Raw genomic sequence first — 24,353 nt, 5'->3', positions numbered from 1 at the left:
CACTCTTTCTGTGTCATGTTCTTAGGTTGCTCCAAAAGATTTTGTCTCTGCCTGTTCTTGGAGACAGACCTTTGGTTTTGTAGCAGTTTTTAGGAGCAGATAATCTATGACATCCGTGACTGTGCTTTCCCTGTCCTGACCAACATACGCCAGCAGAACTGGGAACAGAAGGTAGACGGGGCAGAGCACAGCTGGATCTAAACTAAATAGCCAGTCCAATCCTCCTTGTTAAAATGGAGATTTTTGCACCATGACTGAGTTTAGGCTAGAACCTGTTTAATGCAGTGCATATATTCAAGTGATTTAGATTCAGAGGGCAGATGGCTCCAGTACCAGTAACCACCTCCTCTTCCCCAGACAAGCTTTAAAATGCTCTTTGTCAGAGCATTTTAGAAAGTGAGCTACCAGAAGTATGGATGCAGTGACTCAGCTCCTGCTCCTGAGTTCAGCTGCAGCTTGGACCAGTGAGCACGGATCATCAATATCTACCAGAAAGACAAAGGAGACAGCAGCAGTGAAAAGGAAGGAAGTCCCACACTAAAACATTTCATTTTTCCATATTTTTCTTCCTGAATATCCCAAAACATAAAGCAGACACATTTTTTGCAGCAGTGACCAGGCTTTATTAAAGACAGGATATTGATATGAAACATTCATGGCCCTCAACTTAGCAGTATTTCTTCTGGATGGGGTAATGAAGCGAATTTATTACACATCAGTGCCAAGAAGCTCATAATAAAAATACAGATTATGGTTCTCAGATTCATCAACTCAAACCAGATACATTTGAAAAAATATACTACAGCAGCAGGAAGAATGTAAGTCTCATAAGATATTTGAGTTACCAAAGCTGCATATGAAATACATATTTTACCCAACAACAGGATACAAAGTAAATTATTAGATTTAAAAATTCTGGAACAAAGGCACTCTGTGAGGACATGAGAAAGACACCCTTCTCGTGTTATCCCAGGTGCAGGGCGTAAGGAGGAAGATATATAGTTGTGTTGGACATAAACAAAGCACGCAGATTTTATTGCATTTCAAGTTGCTGATTTTACGAGACTTGATATGAAATAATAAAGCACGGATGAAGCAAGACAGCGAAATACTGCCACTTCTCAGGAAGCCTGGTTTCGGAGAAGGTTCAGGCAGAACACAGCCACAGCAAACCTTCCAACAATTCTATCCTTATCGTTTGGTCTGCTGTTCTTCTCCATTTCTGACCTTCGCTTCTTTCTTTGCTGTGTCACACCTACTGGAGAATCAGCCAAGGAGGAGCCATTGATTAAATTCCTAATAGTGAGCTGTGAATGCTTCATTATGCTTCTGCCACGTTCTCTGTAAAAAAGGAAGATCCCTCTTCAAAACGTTCCCAGAGCTTGCCTGCATTGCATCTGCATGGCCTACACGGCCTCAGGAAGACGCAACACGTGAGCATGCTGCAAAAGAATGAGCTCATACATCTTGAGGTGCGATCGAAGGCACCGTCACTATGGAAAGTTTCCATGCATCACAGTATAAGGGACCGACCAGGTAATGACTCAACACTCTTCAATGCCAGATGTGCTACAAAGGGGAAAAATTTATTCTCATTTTAGTGCCAAGTACTTCCAGGGCTTCTAATTCCTCATTTCTTACAGCTCACCCTCAGGAAAAACAATGAAAAGCAAAGCAAAGCAAAATAAAACAAACAAGCAAATACAGATACCATGGTGTTTCTAATTTCTCTCCAATAGAGAACATGCAAAAAAGCATTTAAAGCTGCTTTAGTTTTGGGAAATTACGAATCATGAGAGCTCTAGTGCGTGTCTGTGTTTAGCAGGGAATGTAATGGAAAAAAAAAGAGAGCATCAGTGACTCTCCAAGAAAGATTTCATGAAAACAAGGTGGAAGGGAGTTTGTTTGGATTTAATGTTTCCCCAGCAGCATCTCTAATCCAAACATTACAACACAGGTCAAATGGAGGGAAGCCAGAAAATGAAAAGCATTAAAAATAGCCCTTAAAAAGGAAAGTGAAAGTGACCGGTCTCTCTCCACCTTTTGTGACCATGAAATACAAATTCTGTGATTAAAAAAAAAAAACAACAAAAACAAAACAAATTTGGGCTCCGGTACCAACACTGACTGTCAGTAAATACTGCAATTTACGCATGGGAAATCCAACAGAGAACTAGACATCCAGCTGCTAAAGTCCTTTCAGACTTAGAGTTCCAGGCTGGTAGGACTACTTGTATGTAAACTTAGATTAAAATATTTCATTTGTTGTCTGACAGTACTGACTTAAAAATCACATTATATCAAAAAGCTGCAAGGTTAGCAGTAGTTTTAATGCATCAACTTAGTCCTGCAAGTCAGCGCTACAAAACAGTGACGACAATTTCACCACATCTAAAATACAATGATCTGTCCTCAGCCCTTTGTCCCAGCACTTCCAAGCTGTCTCCTCACAGACAGAAGTTCAGCAAAGCTCTCTCACTATGACTGTCACCAAGATCAGAAAAACGGCATCTGGCAGCTGCCTTGGTAGTAATTTATAACCATAAGGTTAAGTCTTAACGGCTTCATACCCCGGCTAACAGCCTGGTTCACACATTGCAATACTCAAGTTTTCTTCTATATGTTCCTTTGAACTGAAGGAAATTAACCTTTTTAATGTTTGATAACGCTCAGACTTCGCATCCTGATGCCGATGCAGGCTCCTTTCTCCTTTATTGCATGGGGCCTCAAAGTTTAAGGAGTTGAGGGAAAAGAGAGCATCGTGGCAATGGAAAGCAGTGACATTGTCTCTAACAGATTCTCATAGACAGGCTTAGCCACAATCCCCCTCAATGCCTCATAAACTGGCAATATTGCAAAATGTTCATATGGCAATTTTTCTCCCTTCTTCCGCTGCTCTTTGAGAACAAGGCATGCAGCATTCAACAGGGAACCAGAGGGTTAAGCATTAAATTGCCTGAAAGACAAAGCACTTGAGGCCCAAGCAAGCAAAGGCCTTCATCAAAGAAAGGGCAATTCCAAACCTCTTGTCAAGCACCATTGAGGGAAAGAAGTGATCTTACAGGAGGATGAAGCATCTTGAAGCAACAAAGTAAGAAATGTTCAATTTGGGAGAATAGATTTGGGAGGTGCGTTTTTGGAGGATGCTGACAAAGCCTGAGACGTCAAGTCTCTCTGAAGGAAATGAGGCTGGAGGGAAACTCCCTCAGAGGCTGGGGAGGGGAACTTCAGTCTATCCTGACATGTCATCCCGACAGAACAGCAGCAAAGGAGAAAAATGGAGAAATAACATGTTCTCTATTTTGGAATTCACCCGGAGAGGGAAACTTGTTCAAACACTGCAAGCTGATCACTTCAGACTTCTGAAGGGAGCAAGGTCTGCATCTCTTGAAAGGAAAAGGCACACATAAACAGTGCTCCGGGGAAAAGACGTTGATGAAAGGTATTGTGCTCTGTGCTTAAAATGGAAAGAGAGAACTGCTCCAAACAGCTAAGGGCTCCGCAGAGACCTGAACAAAGGGAAAGTGGGAAGTGCAGACCTGAAGGATTTCAAAGACTGAATTTTGATGGGGCTTCACATGCCTTCCTGAACGCTGAGACTCCCTCAATGCCATGCATGTGGTGAGCTGGGCTTTGGACAACATGATCCACAATGGCTGGCAGACTGACCAACAACCTGCTTACAGAGATGAGGTGCCAAGCCATGCTCCTCCAGAGACTGGGAGCACCAAGCAGAGGGTTACCAGCAGTCTCTGCTCAGTGTTCTCAGCCCAAAATCTTCTTCCAGAGCTGGACAAACCCTTAATTTCACAGGCAAACAATGCTACAGTACTCCCTCATAAAACCTGAGCACCAGTGCTGCTGCTGACCCACTTTGTCCAGTATGGCTGGGTCTGAAGGGTTTGAAGCTACACCCCTAGGTTCCCAAAGGCACTTTGCACTCCCCTCCCTGTCAGTGAAGCCGTTCTGGCTGCTGGCTGGCACAGGGAGCACACGTGGCCTTCTGGCCTCCTGCCTAAGTGCTCAGAGCCTTCCCTCTCGGCTGGAGAAGATCCCGATTCGCCACACGACCCTCACCAAGCTGCACAGTTTTAGGATGATAATAAAGTCAGTTCTGAAGTCTTACAGGGCAAACATTCCCTTCAGACCTGAGGTTTCTGGAGGGTTTGCAGTGACCAGAAAACCTCTAGGCCTGAGCTGCAGAAGGAGGTGAGTCTCACACAGAGCACCACGAAACTTCCTGTCACAGCGATCCCAGCGGAAGCCAGGGAGGAAATGGGAAAATTGAGTCAATTGAGTCAGCAGTCGTGGCCAGGAATGTCTTTGGTTTCTAAACTGCCTGATTGAAAAAGGGAAAAAAAAAAAGAGAAAAAAAGGCTGTGGTAGAAAAAGCCCAGTCAATCAATTAGTCAGTCATTTCCAGTTCAAATATTTCCATAAGTGCTTGGCAGTGATTTCTATGCAAGGGATGTCTACTGCTGGTGAAAGATTTCTTAGATGGCAGAGAATTCCTCTTGATGACAAACTCTCCTCAGACAAACTCCAGTCTAGGCAATTTCCCTTTGGAAGCCCTCGCAGCTTGTTAATTTGTTCAAGGATTCTGCGCCTTCTTAAAAGAAAAGCCAGTTGGCTATCGGTGGCATTTGTAAACCTGATACACTGAGAGAGAGAGACAGTACTGAAGTGTAGGAAAATTCCTAAATTTAAGACACCAGCAGCATATTACGTGTTTGACCTGAATACTGTGCCTTCAGAGAAAACATTTACACAAGTCCTTGATGTGTCCCAAACAGCTCTACAAACAAGCTGTGCTTAAGAATAATTTTGTCTATTACTGAAATTCTGCCGCATCTGAATTATAATGTGGCAGTTTAAAGCTGGTAACTTAAATAGAAAAGCATACAGCTAAATGTAAAGAGAAGTACTGCAATCTTTTATATCCTGATAACCTAGGGTCCCCTTTAAGTTCTAAAATCTAATTAATTTGAGATTTGGTAGTTGTTTGAATGTAGGCATCTCCTTCTTTGGAAAATATTGTGGGTTTTCCATCCATCCCACAAGCTCAGTACAGATTTACAAGATAAGGAGTTCATGATCTGGCTCTGTAAGCAGGCAGCAGCTATGTTCTGCTTATTAAAGCTATATTAAAACATATATGAGCATCACGGCAGTTCTGTCACCTTTTGCTGACAGGTGATGTCCTTTGATCACCTTCAAGGCTTGGTGCACTAATCAAATTGGTCTTGCAGGTTTGCTGAAAATCCAGAAGGCTTGCCAAGAATCTAGAAGCTGTTCTCTCTTATCCACATCTTCGTCACAGTCAGACAGCTGCCTTGCAAGTCAAGCAATATGCATATGAACAGAACACGCCTGAGTCCAAACTGGAGAGCAGGGCACAGCCAGGCTCTGATTATTAATCCCAGATAGGGCCATACTCCCACAACGGGATGTACAAGACAGCAAGCACGCAAGTAGGATTATGAAAACTAATGACGCAAAGACAAATTTTAATTATGGCATGTAAGTGTTTCCATCGGGCAAAAATGTTTGAAAATACATCCTCATTTATTCCTAAACTTCAAAAAGTATTCACAGTGCCAATAATGGAGGATCTGCAATTGCAGCATTTGGTGACTTTGACTTATTTTTCTTAATTGGTTATGCTGGCAAACTACATATGGGGAGAAATGATAAATATTCCACATCCTGAAGAATGCTCTAATGCTTTCTTTTAAAGAGATCTAAATGATGCCATTTCTCAGAGGTTTGGGGAGGGGGAGTTGAGGGGTTTTTTTCAGCTCTGAGATGGGAAGTGAAGTGCTCATCAGCTGCAAAGTGCTACTTTAATATTACCCGTGCAACAATTACCTCTGCAATAACCTTTGTCATATTAAATTACATACTATCCTTCCTCAGCTGGAGAATAAAACAAGAAAAAAGAAAAAAAAACAACACTGGAAATCCATTGCACAGCATAGTGTCTGTATAATGAAGATGAAGATACTTGCTGCAAGGAAGCCATGTATCTCTATAGAGCACCTTGCCTTTGTTAGAAGTCTTCAATAAAGCCTAAGTGATGTCACCTTACCTATTCCAATATTCACCTCACTGATGCAATGTTATTGCTGAAAATATGTATTTATGGCAGCATAATTCAAGAATGTTATCATAACCAGTCATGAGGAGTTAAACAATGAGGACAATTTTGCCTTCTTAATTATTAATAATTCTTGTAGCAACCCAAATATTCTCATGAGGTTTTTTTCCATATAGAGCAGAGGTTTATTAGTTCCCTTACTTTCTCTGAATAACCAATAATGGTCTGTCTCTTTCTATTCCATTCTAAAAATACATCTGTCTGTACTCGCTAGCTTTTAGCAAACATACATAGCTATTAAAACTTTGAGTTTTTAAAGTGTAATTTGCTCTGAAAAGTGCCTCATCAAAAATACATTACAATTCAGTACGTTTTATGCGTTGGCAACCTAAGGATAAAATTAATTCCATTTACAAGGTATGGGCTTGGGGGGAATTTTTGGCAATGTCTTTTCTTCTCAGTCCCATTCACTACCTACGAGCTGAAAACTCAGCTGTACTCTTTGATGTAGTCATTAAGTTACTGGTAAGAGCAGCTATGGAGGATAAGATCTGCATTTAAGAGAACAGAGCAGCGTAAGCAAAAGCAGAAAGTAACAACTGAGAAACAAGTTAATTCAGTGACACTGTATATAAAATAGTTCATAATTGCACAAACTAATCAGCATTCTGGGAAAAAAAAAAAGAAGAAGAACAAAAAAAGGAACTGGTAGGTTTCAGGATGTTGTAGGCAGGACATGTTCCTCACTGATGGGCAATTCTCTAGCAAGGCGATAAGAAACCAGAGCACCAGCGGTGAGGGGAGGTTGAAAACACCTGTACAACAGAGGTGGACATTAACACAGCTGACTGAAAAGCTGAAAGGTTCTGCTCTGAGATCTGCAGCCCCAGAGCACAGCTTGAATACTAAATTATGGGTCTCCATGTACACTTAGGCTGGCAATGTGCTGTGCCAGGGAAGGTGGCTCAGCATCCCTTCTGTGGGCCCAGCCTGTGACAGTTCCATGCCCCGCACCCTGCTCTGGTTCAGGTGATGAATCTGGCCATAGCTTTGTGAAGGCCTCCCTCAGCTGGACCAGAAACGTTGATCATGTGTGTAACCAGCATGTTCACTGGAAAGAATGTGGAACTGCTTACGCTCTTTGACATGCATTTACGCTGTGAAGCAAGTGCCAGATGCTGACGTCTCAATAAAGAGAGGGTATTGCCAGTTCTGTCCTGGCTAGTTTGGATCACTGAAAGTGGTCATGGCTTTCTTTCTTCAGCCTTTAGAAATCTTGCTGAAACCAGTTCCTGGTTGAGAAAGAAGACCACATGCAGCAAGACCGTGATCAGTGTCTTCCATAATATTTTAATAGATAAGCTTAAGAAGTGTGGGATAGATGAGTGGACAGTGAGCTGGACTGAGACCTTACTGGCAGAAGCTCAGAGTGCTGTCATCACTGGTGCAGAGCACATTTGGAGGCCTGTAGCTAGCGGTGTTCCCCAAGGGAAGGTACTGGGTCCAATCTTGTTCAACATCTTAATCAGCAACATGGATGAAGGGACAGAATGTGCTCTCAGCAATTTTGTTGATGACACAAGGCTGGGAGGAGTGGCTGGCACACCAGAAGGCTGTGCTCAGCAGCACACATCATTCAGTAAGATGTGGACAGGCTGGAGAGATGAGTGGAAAGAAACCTTATGAGGTTCAACAAGGACAAATGTAGAGTCCTGTACCTGGGAAGGAAAAACTTCATGCATCACTACAAGTTAGGGGCTGACCTGCTGAAAAGGAGCTCTGCACAGAAGGTCTCAGAGGTCCAAGTGGACTACAGGTTGGTCATGAGGCAGCAGCATGCCCTCTTAGCCAGTGGTATCCTGGGGTGCATGAGAAAGAACATGACCAGGAGGTCTCTGGTGTGGCCACATCAGGAGTACTATATCAAGCTCCAGGCTCCTCAGTTCAAGAAAGAGAGGGAACTTCTACAGATTTTGGCAGAGGGCCATGATGAGGGGCCTGAAGTATCTCCCTTATGAGAAAGCCTGAGAAGGATGGTTCTGTCTCAGATGGGGCCCTGGGCAGCCTGGTCTAGCATTAAATGAGAAGGTTGGTGGCCCTGCATGTGGCAGGGGAGTTGGAGCTTCATGATCCTTGAGGTCCCTTCCAACCCTGGCCATTCTGTGATTCTGTGATTCTCTGGTTTTACTGATTGTATATGTATCTTAAGTGTGGAAATCAAATGGATGGGTCTGGGCTCTTTTCACCACGTCCAGTGACAGGGCACCAACTGCAACACAGGAAGTTCCAAACAAACATGAGGAAGAATTTCTTGATTGTGAGGGTGGCAGAGCACTGGAACAGGCTGCCCAGAGAGGCTGTGGAATCTCCTTCTCTGGAGATATTCAAAATCTACCTGGACACTCTCCTGTGCAACCTATTGTAGAGAATGTGCTTTAGAAAAAAAGTTGGGCTTAATCATCTTCAGAAGTCCCTTCCAATCCCTGCAATTCCGTGATTCTGCATCCTTGAATTCATGCTCCTGCAATTAAAATGTTGGCTTTGTTAACACTTTTGTCAGCAAAGAGATCAATTGGTATCAACTTCTCAAGAATTGCCCTGCTCTTCAAATTTGCAAGTTTATCTTTACCTCCTGAGAGTGATGTGCTAACAGAGATCTCAATACAGATTTTATCATTTCAGGAGTTCAAGAGCTCTCCTGTTCTCAGAGAAATGAAGAAGCGGAATGTACTTGTTTTTCATGTCACAAGTGTCACAGAGATCACGTCCATCAGGTTCTCCCCTGCAGACTATTGAGAAAAGTGTGAATACAGTATCCTAGTTACGAGCAAAAGTTCCAAAGCTTTCATGGGATGTCATGTCTTCTAAGCACCAAGTCTGGAAACAATACGTTCAGTGAGGCTCCCCAAAACATTCTGGAAACATATAGGAATTTTACACACATAGGGAAGGTGCTCCAGCCCAATCACTGTGGTGGGCTTACAGTGAATTCATACCAGTTTATCAACGTCCTTCCTGCACTCAAGGGGACAAAACCAGTTGCAGTATCCAGGTATGATCCAGTGACAGCTCAGGCAGAAAACTGTTTCCTTCCATCCACAGGCCCTGCTTTGCTTCATAGAGCCCAGTCTGCTGTTGCCCTCTTTGCTGCTGGGGTGTACTGCTGGCTCATGTTCTACTTGCTGTGTGTCACAATCCTTCCAGCACAGCTGCTCCCCAGCCAGGCGGTCCCCAGCCTGTAATGCTGCCAGGAATCTTTCTTCCCACATGCAGGACTTTGCATTTGTCCCCACTGAATTTCATAAGGTTATCACATGCCTCCAGCCTGTCGAGGCACTCTGAATGGCAGAGCTTTGTGCTTTACATACTGACTGGTTCTCCCAGTGCGATGCCATCTGTAAACCTGGTGAATGTTCACCTGGCCTACTCCCCTCCCGGCGCCTGGCTATTGATCAGGTCATACCCTACGACAGATCCTGTGCTACAATGCTTGCCAGAGGTCCAGGCTGAGCACAACTCATTAACCCTTGTCAGAGTCCATTCCAATCTCAAACCACCACAGAGCAAGAGACTGCATCACCTATGCAAAAATGAGTGCTTTCACAACAGCAGTATCACAAACTGCTTTGTGGTTTACCGTGTTTCAAAAGATCATAAAAAGTATGTGCTTATCTTACTTGGACTAATTGAGTCTGTGGGCACTAAAAAGCCACCATCTGTGCACAGAATACATAATCTTCTTGAAAAGATTATTTGTCCTCATACTTCCCATTTGGTAATCATATTTTTATATTTAGTACCTATCACCATGTCAGCAACACTCACTGAATACAAAGGAACAGAAAGACAGATGCAAGCCACCCGTGAGCACAGGTGCTTACCAGGTTAACAGGTGGCTTGCACATAAAAAACAGTAAGGAAACAATTAGCTTTTTTTCCTCACCCTACAGTTTGCCAAACTCATAGACACAGGATGTTCTGGAAGTTAAACTAAAATAGGGTTCAAAACAGATTAGACAAATTAAGAGGATAAATAGTCTCCGAAACACAGTGATCCGAAACACAGTGATCTGAAACACAGTGATCCAAATGCTGCTTTGGACACACATATGTCCTCTACATCATCAGTGCCTCCTACCAGCCTCTTACAGAGAGCAACACTGTGCGAGGTAGGCTGCTTTTCCAGGTCACTGCATACCTTTTATTGACCTTCAAATACATAGAAATGCTTAAAAATAGAGCCTCCCACCAAAAATAAAAATAAATCCCATCAACGGCTTCAGAATTAGATTCTAAGCTCCAGCAGAAAGATCCTACCATTGTATGAGACTTCATGGTACTTCAGGCCGGTACTAAATATCTCTAATAGGCTATCGTGATATTAGATGCTATGGTACAAAAAAAGAAATGAATCAATCCAGCGAACCAAGTCCAAATCATCTGAATGCCTGGGAGCAATCATAAGAATGCTTTCAGAACTTCCTGGAATTGCTCTATTAATATTAACAGGTTATGTCAGCATCTCCTAATAGCATTCACTCCTAAAGCAGCTGGCTAAACTTGAGAGAAAATCTGTAGTTTGCTTCAGAAAATCATCTTTCAACTCCTTCTCGAAAATTCTCCCTTGCTTTTTGCCTACAAAACCTCGGCAGCACTTCAAGCACTGAGTTCAGTACATACCAGCTTGGTGACAGATATCATTCTGTTATGCGCTGTGGGCCACGGTGGGTTGTTTATTTGTTAAATAACTGCACTGGTGTAAATAAAGGTCAGGATTTCTGAGAGGCCCAGCAGATTAAGATCTCAGCTGTTGGCCTAAAAGACAAATCTTTTTTTTTTCTGTAACTCAAAAGATGGAATTGCTTTCTTCAAATTTGGTAAGAGGCAACGGAATGTGGGAAAAGCCAACAGGGCAGTTTGGACTGCATCGAGAAGGTGGGAAAGATGATGTGATGAAGGATGCTGAGAGTACTTGGGTAAGACACTCGAGAGGTGACATGGAGATAAAAAGTTTTGATAAGAAATTTGTAAGGTCATTGTGACACCGATTATATTCAAGATCTACAAGCAGGGTAAATATAATAAAAGTGAGGTAAATACAAAAAGAAAGCAAATCTGATGGTTTGATTTGTATGATTTTTAGAAGGCCATGTATTTGGAGCTTTCTCTTATCTCAACAGAGCGGGATCATCAAAATATCAACGTGAGCGAGATCTCAGACTGCTAGCAGAGTTACACATTTTAAGGATACCTCTGATTTTAGAAACAAAACATGTTTCTCCTTAGTCTAGCTAAGAACTTCAGGTATCAAATGAGTTATTCTGTGCTATGGTAATTTATGTAAAGTATGACAGAGCAGAACCATCTGTAGAACGAGGATGACACTTTGCATTTACATAATTGTCCTTGGTTATTCCCTTAGCTCATAATAAAATGCCTAGCAAAAAAATAGCAGCAAAAATACAGTAATTAAAGCAATATTTCACAGTCCAAAATCATCTTACAACAAATACTGATTTCCCAACAATGCACTACTTTCTACCATTTTCTCATTCCTCTGCAGAAGAATCAGAGCTATTGCCATGTTCTTAAAACAAGTCCCCAGGAACTGTAATCTACTGATTGCTGAAATGCATTATAAATGCTGTTCTTATTTTTAGGCTGGTTATTTGCATAAACAACCTTTCTCATAGTTGGATTTCCTACAGGAGGGCCAGATAAAAGCAGCTAATCTGCCTGGCAATTCAGGCCAGAGATTTCCAGAGAAGACTAGCAGAGCCGACAGGAAGCTGAATCCTGATGCACAGACATGTGTTTCTAAGTTGCAGGCACAACAATCTGTTCTTCTAATTCATGGGACCATGGAAACGATTCAGCCAGATGTCGGACACTCTCATTGGTTTCAGTGAGAGGACCAAATGCAACAGCAGAACTATAGCCTTTCTACAGGTACATACTTTGTGTTGCCATGAGAAAACAATTTCACTCAATTATATCCGTTTTCTTAGTTGCTCAACACATTATTAATTCATATCAGACTCATCTTTAAGGCCTTACACATCCCTACGATCACAAGAAAAATAAACATGTATTTGTTGTACCTTCCATTCAAGGATCAGAGGGTACCCTATCACAGTGCTAAGCATTTGTCAATTAGCCAAATGTTTTCTCTGTTGTACACATGGATGTTGTGAGGTTGCCCTCCTTGCCCATCATTTCCCTGCATCTCTTCTAGAAAAGTCTGACTGACTTCACCAGAAGTTAGGAGGTTCACAGAAGAGCTACTTGTGAGCTACCTGATACACCGCTATGTGAACTGCAGGACAGAAAGTCAGGCTAAGCAAGACCTCACCTGCCAGCCTTGGTCTTAAAATGGCATCCACGGAATTCTTCTCATCTACGCAGACGCAAAGCTGAACAAATGTGTGTCTTGGCACAAGAGGCTGTCAGCCACCAGCTTCCCCAGAGTTATACCACCTTTTGCCCTGTCTCACAATGCAGTGTAACAGAGAATGGATGAGGGCCACATATGATCTAGAGTTAGATGGGCTAACCCACCCCGTCCAGTCTAACCTTTTGCATCACCTCAAGCTCCTTTATGTCAGACTGTTGATCATGCACTAAGTTCAGTAACTGCTTGAATACAGGACAAAATTATGTCTGACTACACTGCATCTTTAATAATATCCTCTAGTCTTCTCTTGTAGATATGGAGAAATATTTAATTTGCCAGCCAGCAATTTCCTCCAAAGGTTAGCCGCTTCACTTATTAAAAATATGAACCCTGCTTCTCATTTGCAGTTTTCTGGCCTCAGCTTCCAGCCACTGATTCCTGATATGCCTTCTGCTCCTGTTAAAGTGACCTTTTAGTAACCCACTATATTAGCATCGAGTATTTTCTCCCCATGAAAGTACCTCACATACAGATGACCCACCACTCTAGTTTCATTTTAACAGGAGAACTCAAACTGTTAAGTTTAACTCCCTCTTTAAGTAATTGAAGGTCATGTAAAAAAAAATAAAATCTTGTTTTCCCTCATTTCTTCACACTGTTAATTAGAGCAGAATGTTAGAAATATCCTCATAAAGACAGAAATAGGCAAGATATCCCTACTTGGCCTAGTTATGCAGCATGACTCAACAGTGGCCACAGACTCGCAGCACATTAAAACTTTTATAAAAAAAGAAAAAGCACTACTTATGCAGGCAGTGAGCCAAAGTTACTCCCTGTAAATCTAGTATAGTATTGAATACTTATAAATGATTAACTAGCACAGAAGTTAGAAAGTTAAACAAGAGGGAAAAAAAGACCCTAACATGAATTGCAACAGTACACAAAATTCCAAACCCCAGATTTCACTGTGATTTAGTTTCCTGTACAAAAGAAGTTAGTCACATTTGAAAAGCCATAATAGGGCAGTGTTATGCAGCCTACTTGCTTCTAATGCCTAATGAGCTCATCAGTCATGATTACCAATTTGCTTGATACAAAACTGAAGAATATTTTTGGTATTGATTTTATCTACGCCACTAGGATAAAAGAATAAAGAAGAGCTTTATTAATTATCTGTTAAAACACATTTTTTTCCATCTTAAAAGTAGTCATCTTCAGGCTTAAAACTTCATAAGACTTTCACAACCTATTTAGAGACTTGAACTAGTAAATTCACTGACTGAGAAAGGAATGCATCAGTATATTGCTGCTGCTTTTATCCTTACTTCCGTCATGGCAGCCTTTGGCTGTAGTATGACCAACCTCAAAGCCCTCTGTAATGAGAAGACTGCTGGGTGATGGAGGGAGAGAAGTGGATGTTGTTTGCTGCCATCCCCAAACCAATCTAGGAGACAGCTGACTGGCTATAGTCCTGTGCTACCTGCCCTGTTTGACCCTGCTCGCAGCAGGGCATTGGACTAGATGATGTCCTGGGGCCCCTGCTAATCTCAACCATCCTGTGATGCTGTGAATGTGCATATTGAAATTCTTTTCATTGGAGATATCGTTTTGCCACTCACAGGAGTCATTTGCCCCTAGCTGCAAACCAAATGTTTTGAAATGTCCATGTTCTGTAGTTTTCTTTCCCTTGATCTTTCCGATAAACAATTTTTTTCTGTGCCTCATTCACTCTGTTAAGAATGAAATTCTTCCAGTCTGAAAGAATCTAATGTGTTTTGGGGATGAAAAAACAGGAAGAGGAAGATAATACAGGATGAATAGTCAAATATAACTTGTGTTAGCAGAAAATAAAACAGGCTATATTTAGAAAGGCCAGCAAATGGACTCTTGGAGATGACTTTGTCAACACCTATGATAAGTGAGACCATCCGTATGCTTGAAGTTAAGCTTGTGATTAAGTACTCCACTGAAAAAGGGCCAGAATATCAAACAAGGGAGACCCTCAAATCCTGCTCAGCATATGGACAAGGTCTAGAGAAATACAATCAGCCAAACAAGCCAAAATTAAAAATTCTCGAGTACAGCAGCATTCTTTATTGAGTTTTCCCTAATTTTCCTTCCTACCAAAGATACTAAAGCACAACATACTGATGGACTATATCCAGCAGCCCTTTAATTTATTTATTGGAGTTTTTATGCCACAGACACCAATTCACAATTAATTCAATCTACGTTCATAATACTGAAAAGAAATTATTTCCATTTCAAACTCTGAAACCTGTTGGAAAAAGACAGTAAGGCTCCTGAATATGGCCAGATAGAGCCAAAATGGCAGAACAGTATTGGTACCAGGAAAACAAGGTAATTCTCAAATAGACACATATATGTCTTGCAATGCAAGTCATGCCGAGGCATTCATTGAAGTTCACCATAGCCACAGTAAGGTTAGAACAGGCGATATACGTACAGTATGCCATAGAAAAAGTGTAACAGGTAGTTTTATTTGTTATAGGATCATTTTAGCCAAAACAGGGCACCAGCGGATCTCTAATCTCCACTGTGCTTTAAAATAAAATTGTCCCTTAAGGTCAAGAGATCCAAGGGATAGAAAAGTTCTAACCAATTTCACTGCTGCTCACTAGAAAATCAGCGTAGCAACTTGCTTACGTTTTGCTTTAGGTATTCTGGAGGGAAAATCAAATGAAAATCTGGGGACAGAAAACTTCAGAATAAGTGGTGATGTTGTCTGGGTGTACCACAGTTTGGTTTGGGGAGTTCTTTTTATTTCTGTGCATGCGTGCTGCCTTCTTTTTTTTATAACTTTGAGAGAAGTACCTGAGAGCTGCGTGTTTTTGTGCTGCACAGAAAATACCACTTCCTATGGGACTGGTGAACAAATACGCCCTAACCACACTCAAAGAGCTCTTTTTTATTATTACATGAATAAAAGAAACATGGAAGGAATCAGTTTTTCCCTTGCTTGTTTTCTCTCCTTCACATAAAATACAAGACAGCCCCCAAATGAATTTTACTATTTAAGACGCAAATTCAAAAGTGCAGCTTTCCTAACTCTCAGGTTCCTTATCAAACACCATTAAATTTTCTAAAGAAAATACCAATCACATTCCCCACGTTCTGCAGATGTCAAAGCCTGCCATTTACTTCAAAGCCCCAAGGGGCCTCCAGTTCCCCTTTTACTCTCGTAAAAGCAAACCCAAGTTCAGAGAGGAAAAAAGAGAGATTGATTCAGTGGTTTGGCCTTGATATGCAGATTCTATTAAAACGAGCAAACAAACCTCAGGGAGAAAAGAATACCAGGAATGTGGGATGCTCTGAACACTCAAGCCACCTGCTGTAGTCTCTCTAACCTCAATGACTGCACCTAAGTTTCAAGGACTTCTTTACTAATGCCAGCTTTATAAAGACCCGATTTACGGTGGACAAAAAGTACTTCAAGTCACTTTAGAAGCCTAACAGCAATTCAAAAACAGAAAACAAAGCACTGACCAAGCCTGGTAGTTCCTGGTTTCTGCAAACCCCTCTGCTATTTGTATCACTCCACCAATAAACCTCACACCAAATGGATGTTTTGGCAGTGGTCCCAGACACACCAAGTCACAGGCAGCTCACTGTGACACTTCTCTTACTAATGAGAAGGAGAGAGCCACAGCAGCAGTTCCTCAACATTTTTCCCTCCCCACTCTCCTGGGGGACATTCCTCCTGCCTTCCCCAGCCAGTTTGAGAAGGAGGAGGCAGGAAGGGAGGGATGGGGAACAGCAAGCTGAGGCTGCTCTTGCATAGAAAATCACGGGGAAGGCAGCAAGGGGATGGAGGGAGGAGGCCCACAGAACAGCTCTCCCCAAGCCAGTTAAGGCTTTCCCAGCCCTGCACTGACCCCTGGTCCCCGGTGTTCCATACGCCTGCCTCTCACAGCATGGTCCCTCCTGCCACCCTATACCATCCCTGCAAGACTGAGGTGTGCCCCAGCCTGGCACGGCACCATGCAGCATTGCAGGGAGAGGAGAACAGCAAAACATTATATGGTGTGAAAAGCTGTCTGGATGGCAGGGTAGGCAGCTGGTATGTGAAAGCAGGAAGATTCAGAGGGAAAAGCTGCAAAGCAAAGCCAAGCCCAGCTGAGACACTGAGCGGTAGGCACAGCAACAGCAGGAAAGAGAAAAAGTGAAGACAAAGATCTTCCTTCAAAAGAGCTGGAAAGGATTATGTAGGATGGTGACCACATCTTTCCTCAACCATTCAGGCCCGCCTTCCAGCTATGCAGAAAAAAGGAGAGCTCATTTTTTATGAAATGCAAGGAAACTTCGGAAAGCTTCTTTCGAGAAGAACGTGTATTCTTCATTAAGAGGACAAGAAACAGATTTTTCTTTTGCAGATTGCTTCAAGCACTGAGACAACTTAGGCACTGGCTTCTTCCTGAAGCCTGGGGAGAGCCCTACCTGTGTATAAAGTGTTCATAAGCTTAAGAGTCAGTCCTTTCCAGAATGCAATGGGAAGAAAGAACAAACAGATCCACTGCACTGTGACAGCATGTGTGCATGTGGGGTAGAAGACTGGGCACATTTGGGAGCAGTCAGAAACAGGAATGGGTGAGGAGAGAGGCCCTGGCCACACACAGAGCCCAGAGATCTGATAGAATGGAATGAGGGTTTGGAGACCAGGGAGTGGAAGTATGCAAGGCCTGAGGTTTCTGAGAGGGAAATCAAGAGAATTGTGACTGGAAAAAGTTGCTAGAATCGAGAGAGCTCTCTAGGGAAAGCAGTAAAACATATACCCTTCAAGTCAGTGTTACGAGATTTTGGATGGATTACTTTATCCAGCTCTGTGGTCAATATTTCTGAAAGGGAGAATATATTAAAGTGTTGAAGAAAAAGAGGGCTTCAGTGGAAGGAGAGGTTTATAAGCTAGAGACAGACCTGCGGGTGCCGACATAGGCACTGCATGCATAGGGTGGCAATCTGCTGCCTCTTCCTGGTCGGTGTGTGAGCCCAGCAGGGGGATGGCAGCCAGCACAAAGCCCAGTACAAGGTGCTCGGAAGCAGCACAGCTTCCAGAGTCTAGCATGCCCCAACCTGGAAATGTGTTGTGCAGATTGCATCACATTTAACACATTTCATCACCAGAACACACACTCTCCTTTCTTGTTTTCAGTTATCTCCCAGTACATCATTTGAATGATTACACTCCAAGACAGCACAGGCATTTTTCACACCTAGTTTCAACACCTGCTCCTAGCAGCACAAATGCAGAGATGTTTTATAGAGGGCTCTTTTATTTTTTCTAGTCATTTCTATGTATTTCTGCAGCCAGTGACTTCTGACCAGCAGGATCATGATATGCAGAAAACTCTTACCATCCAAATAAAGTAATTAATTTTAAATATTAGAAGTTTAGTCCTTAAGTGATGGGAAAAGTAAAGTGCTGTGAAGAGCAGAATGGTCAGATAACACAGCTGGTAGCAACACTGTGAGTGAGTCTGTGCTAAAAGACCTACTGCTGCTGGCAGGGAAAGATTTGCAGGCTGAGAAGAAAGCGTTCCTTGCAAATACAGAGCTCTGCTCCAAATTACCTGCTGCAAGGAGGTGAGGGAATGGATGTCACCCTGTCACCTGCAAATACTAAAGAGTAAACCTAAGGCCAGTCTCCACCCACGGGTACAAGTGCCAACATGTCTAGCAAAAGCATGTTTATCGACAGGAATATAGTTTTCTTGGCACTGAGAAAGCTATAATTTAATTTACCACAGTTGGCATAAAGCAAACACCAGCTATCAGTAAGGAAACTTATCTGGAGAGAAGAAAAAGCTTGTACCCAGGCAAATGCAAATGAGAAAATGAAATGCAGGGCAATGTTCACACCGGAAGAAAGCAGTGAGATCAATTATCTGCCCCAGCAACCTAAAAGAGCAGCATGAAATCCCCAAATGGATAACCACATATTTGGTTCTAAAAGTCCCCTCAGCACCTGACAAAAATGCAGGTGGCAGGTCCTCCCAGCTTATGCCTTCCTTGGCTAACACCACACCTCCAGCAAATGCTGCGGGACTGGCTCTCAAACAGGTGAAGCGAGGAACGTTTCCCAAGACACACAGCAGGACAAGGAGGAGGGACGTGTGCTGCTCTGCCAGGTGGCACGTCTGAGCTGCTGGGGCCTCTACTGAGCTGGTGAGAGGGAGGTGAGACGCAGGTTCAGGTGAGTGGCCTGATGATGCTGCTGAGCCCTGAGTTGGACAGGAAGGGCTACGGTCAGCCCTCCATGGAGCTGTGGTGGAGCAGGGGCTGCCACAGGCACGATCCCTACTGCAGGGCCCAGCCCTCAGCCCTACCATGCTGCCCAGCAGCACTGCCTGAGATCAGCTTTCCTCCGACAGGGGGAGGGAAAGTGGGAGACAGAACCTGGAAGTGCAGCTCTCCACCTACAAAGAGGCAAAACACAGGAAGAAACAACAGAATGTTTCTGCTCAGAAGGCCAAGACGGCGGGTCCAGCCCTGCAAACTGGCACCCGCTGAGCTAGCAGTTTGTTGCATGTGAGGTGAAGTAATGGAGAGCAGAGAAAGCATCAGCACGAGTCCTGAGAGGTGAGTCAGGTTTAACAACAAACCTGATGACGAAACTTCAAGAATCACTAACATTTCTTAGGAGTAAGTGGTGGCAACCAGCTCTGCTATCGGCTGTCTACTTCAGATCGACTTTCACTCACAGAGCATTGGAAAGCACACGTCAGTAATACTTATTCATAAAATAAACTTGGGCTGTGATAACTAAAGCATGTGTCACTGTCCAATGGCTGAATACTTGTGTTTTCAGCTGACGACTCAATTAAGCTAAGCGCAGGGTCTTTCACCAAAAGCATTATTCACTTCCCTCAAATGGCAGAAACTGCTGTAATCCCAACCAGGATTAGTGGAGCTGTATCGATTTACACCATGTGGGAACCGGCCTGTTTACCTTAAAATGCATTTAACTTCATAGACTACTTATTTCATCTCTTCCCAGGAGTGATTATTGTTATACTGAAAAGAGAATGAGGTGAGCTACGATGGATATTAAAAATAAAACAGGAGAGGTCTGGCAGCTGAGAGAAACACTCTGCAATAATAGGGCAAGTGAATTCCTGTTCCGAAAAACAAGCCGAAACTCTGCTGATATGGTGCCTGCTTGTGCTTTGCAATTATTAGCCTAGGGATTCTTTCCCTCTCCTCTCATATTTTTTCACTTAAAATAAAATAAAGCGGCAGCATTGATAATCAGTTTCAGTTTGCAGCATCTGGTGTGGGTGACTAAGGGATTGATGTCTTCTTCTATTCCTCACTAAGAATAGGACCGGACCCACTAGCTTAAGAAAAAGACTGTTGTGGTTTCCTCTGAGGTACTGAGCATCACTGGAGCTGGGCCCTGTGAAATGAAGAATGAGGGTAGAGAAATAAATAAGGCAAAAAAGGACTAAAGATAGAATGCTTCTGAGGAAAACAGCTGGAAAAGAAAGAAAATAGAAGAGAAAAAGTTCCAATTTTGGCATCTTTAATGTGAAAAACAAATTAACGGGAGAATGGTAGGAAAGAAGGAATTTACTACTTTCAAAGAAGCCAAAAAGAACAAAAGACAGATAGATTTAATTCAAGTGCAGAGGAGAAGGTCAACAAGCTATTACATAATTTCTGTATTTCTAAAAACTTCATTATTTAGTTACGTATCCCTTCCTTCCTTTTTTGTTTCTGAAGTACTCTCTCTTGACGGATGATGTTTGTTTAACATTGCAAGAATCTATCTGCAATTACTGTTTGTGGGTTTCTTTGCTCCATGAAGTGCAATTAAATTATATTAAACATGTTTACAAGATAGCACATAGAGTAACAAATTAGAAACCTCTATTTCACTGGTCTTCCAAACTTAAAAACAAACTCCCTGAATTGAAGGCTTTATGTTTTCAAATTCTAAGTAGAACATTTCTTAGTTCCAGAATTCCTGGAAAACAGTAAGAGTAACTGAGAAAAAAAAATAGGAACAGCAAAAGCTCAACAAATAGCAACTGTAACTTAATTAAAATTTACTTAATTTCTTAGTCAGCTACAGGAGACATCTGCAAATGGAATAGAAATTCTGGTCTCTTATTCAACTATCAGACTGGAATAAGTAATCAACCTTATGCATTTTAATATAGTTTTAATGCAGGTTTTGCTGAACAGGGAGGATCATCTACTAATTTTTTCAAAAGCTTTAAACTATGCTGTTCTGTAGTAAAAAAAAATCCTCAGTCCTGAGAAAGAGTGAACATGTAATGCTCTGTGACTCCACCACCAAGCTTTACTAAGTAATGATTTAATAATGCCCCAATTACTGTAAATGATTTGCATGAACGATAAGAAATTATTCTCAACGTTGTTTGCATTTTTTTCAGGCTCAAACATATGATAAGAATTAATGTTATTAGAATAAGCCATACTAGAGAAATACATTTCCTTAGGCTGTCAGGCTTTTATACAGCTTCAACTAGGGAAAAGTTAGTTTACAGAAGCGTCTTTTTTTTTTTTTCTTTTTTTTTTTCAGGAGAAGAAAACATTATTTGAAACTGTAACTTTAAAGCATTAATGCTAATACATACAGTTCAGTATTAAAAGGCTTTCCTGCAAAGCTGCTGCGCTAGTTTGTTGGTATGTATTGTAGTGAGATGTTTCTTTAATACTATAACAAGTTATATTAAATTCATCAACTTTTACTACACAGCACACAGTTCCTCGATGTAAGTCCTTCTATTAAGCAATTCACCAAGTGATTACGGTATGTATTTTCTTGAGAAAGGAGCCAGTAAGCATGGAACAGAGCCAGCAGCCTTGGAACCAGTGACAGAAAGCAGAAAAGAGGGCAGTGTTCAGGAGTTTGGAAGTGGAAGGTTTTTTCTTATTGTTTTTGGTGTTATAAATGTAAGGCAATGATGAGAAAACAGTAACAGTGATGATGGCAGTGGTGGGGCAGACCCAAATAATTACAAAGACACCAAAGTGACTGGATATTGAAAATGAGACACCCCTTATCCTCAACTGGGTACACAACGGATGCTTTTTATGCAGGAAGAGTACTGGTACAGCCCAGTAATGTGACAGAGACTTGGCACAGATCTGCAAACCAAACTAAATGAAAACAAAAAGCCCCTAGGTCAGGACACGGAGAATGAGACCTGCCAGCAGTGGAGAAAAACAGCATTACAACAAAGGAAAAGGACAGCAACACTGAGGGACTGGGCACTGAGGAACAGCCTGACAGCACTCGGGAGGCTGAGGCTTACCTGGGAAGTAGGGTGATCCATGGACAGAAGAACTGGAAGAGAAAGAAGTCAGATATGTACTGACACTGAGAACAGGAAAAAGAGATTTTATAGATGAAGGGAGATGATGTTGTTAAGAAGATCTGCAAAATGTGTCATACGATTAGATCTAGGAAAAAAAGAACAGTGTGCGCCCAATGCATACAGATATGGAGTTAAGAATGATCCCGAAAAATCTTCTGTTTTAATGCATGACAATGGGCAAAGGAATGTCAGTGAGGGAAAGGAAAGACAAAAATGAGAAAGAAAACAGATTCAGTACTGTAGAGAGCAGTAATTGAAAGGAAACACAGGATTATACCTAATTCGGTGAGGGAAATGGATGTGGTTAGCAAGAAACAAGTGAAATGTTTGTGTACTAATAATACTTAGGCCATCGACCAGAAAAGGAAAAGAGGAATTTTAATTGCTGGTGCAAAATGTGAAGCAATACTTCGAAGGAATAACAGAAAATGCAATCAAGATGGGAACACAACTATGTTTAGGAGAAATAAAAATACAAGTGAAAATGATGGGAAAGAATTGAACATTAATACTGTCAGTAGCAGTGTGATAGCAAGGAATACCTCTGACAACACAAAATCTGTTTAGGGGAAGATGGGCTCTGCAGCAGACTAGGTTCCTTTGCAGCAAATATTTTTCCCTCTTTCCGCCAAAGAAGTTTTTCACTTGAGACTCAAAAAGCAGAATTCCTAGCAGAAAACAAGACTTTAATTCAGGAGATATAGATAGTAAAACACTGGGACAGCAGGAGAATCGAAATTTCTGAATGTGAGATCCAAGTTATCTCTTTACTAACAACTGCTTTAACAGTTATAAACTCAGGGTTGATTTTGGAAGGAGTAAAGATATCCGTAATAGAACTGGATTAAGAAAATAATTACAAGTTGAGAGAGCATTATTTACATTTGTTCTGATTAAACTGATAAGCAAAATGCCTGTCACAAAAGTTCAGGATTTCTAAGGGCAAATTTGATAAATTAAAAGAAATCAGTTATTAAAGAATCACCTGTACTGAGGAGATACCAAATAGGAGGAGCTAACCAACCTGTAAAGTATAGCTACAGAAATGAAACTGAAAAAGCTGAACAAAGCCAAACAAACTGAAAAAGATGAATAAAAGGACTAAAAGCAAAAAAAACCTGCCATAAACTGGAAACTCATCACCTGGAAATGCCAAAGGCAAATCCATAAAATCACACAGATAATCACCCTGAAATAATCATAGAAGGCAAAGATACTTCAGAACTGTTTCAGATGGGCTTCTGTAAGATACAAATCATTGCCATTCTGCAGAGTTTTGGCAAAATACAGCTCAGCTCCAGCTCTGAGCAAAGGTTTTATTGCTCATATTGGAGGAAACTGGACTCAAACTGGTGCAGAGCAGGGTGATTAGAATTGTGAGAGGAACAGACCAGCTTCTGAGGAGCTTGGCTTGATCAATCTCAGAAGAAGTGGGCTGAGAAGGCTATAAGATTTGTCTCTATAAATGTATCACAGAGGATGTAAAAGATTTATTTAAGCAAAATGGCAATGTTAAGAACAAGTGGATATAAACAAGCCACAATGAAATTTCGGTTGAAGTTAGGGGAAGGCCTCTAGCCTGACCACACTGAGGTTTTGAAGCATGTTTTTAATAACAGTAGTGAAGACAAAGAACTTAACGGGATTTTGATCACTTTGCAAATGGAACAGCAGGAGGAGGTTGCCTGGAACAGAGAGAGAATGAATGCTAGGTTCAGGAAATCTTTTCCATTCCTAATTTAAATAAAAATTTGTTCACTGAAACTTGGCAGAAGTTATTTAATACTGTCTTTTAATGGATGTCTTTGTTACTTCATGAAATGTACTTAAAAGGATTGTTAAAAAGAAAACCTGTCTGTTGAAAGACAGCGTTGTATTTTTATGATATACAAACAGTAAGTATCCTGGAATCCTAATGAGTACGTTGAAAGCCATTAACATCGGTTGCAGCAAATTCATTATTAGCAGTGATAACTATAAAAATGAGGAATTACTGAAACAACTCAAAGCTCATGCATTCTAGAGTTATGTATTTTGGTAAAATTCCCCACATCCCATTCCAGACACCACGTGAAAATTCAGTGCAAATAATCTGATACCTATTCTTTATGCCTACTGGAAGCCAATGTTCAGACATGCACAGCTGCGCTGCAGAAGAGGCTCTCTCTTTTTAACACATTCATCTCTGTGCTGTCTGATCTCCAAAGCAGGACTACACTCCCATATTCACAAGGAGGGGAGCAAGAATGATAGGAAAAAGTATTTAGAGCTAATACAGGGTTGCAATATTTCAGGAATTTAAAGAATTATTTCACTGGGTTTTCTAGAAAACATGTCTAATCGTGACTTTGAACTGCTGGTTCAAATAATATTCTGCAGAGGAACACACAGTTTCTCACTTTTGGGGGACTGCAGAAGGATTCAAAGATGAGCTAGTAGGTGATTTAATCCTCAGAAGTTAAATTACTGTAAATAAAGTAAAGCAGGTGCTATCTTG

General features: G+C 41.7%; 1 protein-coding gene and 1 long non-coding RNA gene across 6 annotated transcripts in view; both read right to left on the bottom strand.

Annotated features, from left to right (window-relative positions):
• Positions 1 to 24,353, bottom strand: part of CRADD (CARD and death domain containing adaptor protein) — a 77,664-nt gene that overhangs the window by 22,190 nt on the left and 31,121 nt on the right. The window lies entirely within an intron of this gene.
• On the bottom strand, positions 1,580 to 9,509 carry LOC149919544 (uncharacterized). The gene is made up of 3 exons (XR_016466258.1): positions 9,094 to 9,509; positions 8,727 to 9,012; positions 1,580 to 8,618 (listed from the first exon to the last, which is right to left on the bottom strand). It is a non-coding gene; the product is annotated as an uncharacterized LOC149919544 (long non-coding RNA).

The sequence above is a fragment of the Phasianus colchicus genome, chromosome 1, assembly GCF_987193195.1.
Source record: "Phasianus colchicus chromosome 1, bPhaCol1.hap1.1, whole genome shotgun sequence".
NCBI lineage: Eukaryota > Metazoa > Chordata > Aves > Galliformes > Phasianidae > Phasianus > Phasianus colchicus.
Note: the sequence above shows the minus strand (reverse complement) of the source record. Positions and strands in the feature narration are given on the sequence as shown.